The sequence below is a fragment of the Fulmarus glacialis genome, unplaced genomic scaffold, assembly GCF_000690835.1.
Source record: "Fulmarus glacialis isolate BGI_N327 unplaced genomic scaffold, ASM69083v1 scaffold17132, whole genome shotgun sequence".
NCBI lineage: Eukaryota > Metazoa > Chordata > Aves > Procellariiformes > Procellariidae > Fulmarus > Fulmarus glacialis.
Window position 1 is genome coordinate 8,379 of NW_009196099.1, and position 1,467 is coordinate 9,845.

At 42.3% G+C, this 1,467-nt stretch overlaps 1 protein-coding gene across 2 annotated transcripts in view; it reads right to left on the bottom strand.

Annotated features, from left to right (window-relative positions):
• Nucleotides 1–1,467, bottom strand: part of LOC104072591 (thyroid hormone receptor beta) — a 47,406-nt gene that overhangs the window by 2,486 nt on the left and 43,453 nt on the right. The window lies entirely within an intron of this gene.

A 1,467-nucleotide genomic window follows, 5' to 3' on the forward strand; every position in this document is an offset into this window, starting at 1 on the left:
CCCACACCCTCTCAGGAAATCTAGTGATGACATAGACGTAGGCAAGTGGTCCTGGGCAAGATACTCAAAGCAAACCAAGTGGTTCAGATGCTGAGGTGAAGTGACCCCACTTGCAGAAGTGCTGCTCTCCGTGGGACTGCTCAGTTTGTGGGAGCATTATAAAGTTAAGCCCAATAAACCTTAAGAAGGTAGCTTTCTATTTTGTAGAATGTTTCATGAATAGTGAAGGGTAAAGCAGACCTGTCAGGTGCCAGGTTGGTGGTAACATAGACTATTGGTTTTGTCTCCCATCAAGGGTGGATCTAACTGAGATGGCTGAAGTGGTTGCAGTTCTCAGCTGTTTACCCTTCTCTCTTCTGCTGCTGAGTTCCCTCAGCTTACAACTTAGTACAACAGAATAAGCTATAATTGGAGATGGTACAGACCTCAGCCATCCCAGTTAAACTCTCTGCCAGCCATGCTTATTTCTTACTTGACCAGAGGAAAAGAAACTTTTGGGAGGGTCCATAAGAGCGGACAGCTTTTTAAATAAAAGGAATAAAATAAAGTTTTGTACCTAGAAGAGACACCCCAATCAGTGGGGCATGTACTCTTAATTCTCACTGCCCCTTTAAACAACAGAGAACTTATTAAGCTATATTTAGCCTAGTAAGGCTGATCTCCCTAGACTCCCTACATTATTGCTGGACAGACAGAAAATCTATGGTATAGCTCCAGCTTTTTCACTGGTGCATAAGCCATGATCTTCAGGGTATGTGGCTAGAGTTGTCTTTTCCACAACATTAAAAAAGCTAAGCTATCCAAATTGGTGGAGGTAGGTTCTCTATTTATAAAGTGTCACCAGGAGGCTGACACATTAGGAGAATGGGTTCTGTAAAGCATGTCTTTATGTTTTCATAGGTAATTCAATGATAGCAAAACCCACCAAGACTATTTTGAGACTGTCACTAAATAACAGCAAAGGGTCACGTATATTAAAAAGCAACTAATTTCTACTTGCATTGGAAGGAGGCAAAAATCCATCCATTTCTGATTCATATAACGTTATTATATTTACCTGATTCGCAATTCAAAATGAAAAAAAACCCCACCAACTATAGGTTTATGTGGCAACTATGTACTTGCAAAGCAAATACATTGATTTGGTGTAAAATGATGCAGCGTGGATGCCAGACAGTTACCTAATGCAAGTGGAAAGCAGTTGCCTATTAGACAAGAGTTTTAAGCACAAAGCCAGCCCCAGTCAGAAAAAGGAGTTGAATCATGCAGCTATTTTTCCAGCAATGCCAACTTCAGGTGTAAAGTGTTTGATACACAAGAAAAATGACTCATCCTGTTCAGGGCAAATCACTTTCTCTGCGGATCACGCTCAGCTCAGCAGCAGCGTGGGGAAGGCTGCACAGGCACAGTGGCAGTCTCGCTACCCAACGACAATGCCACTGTTTGGCTGCTGAGACTGAAGTAGGG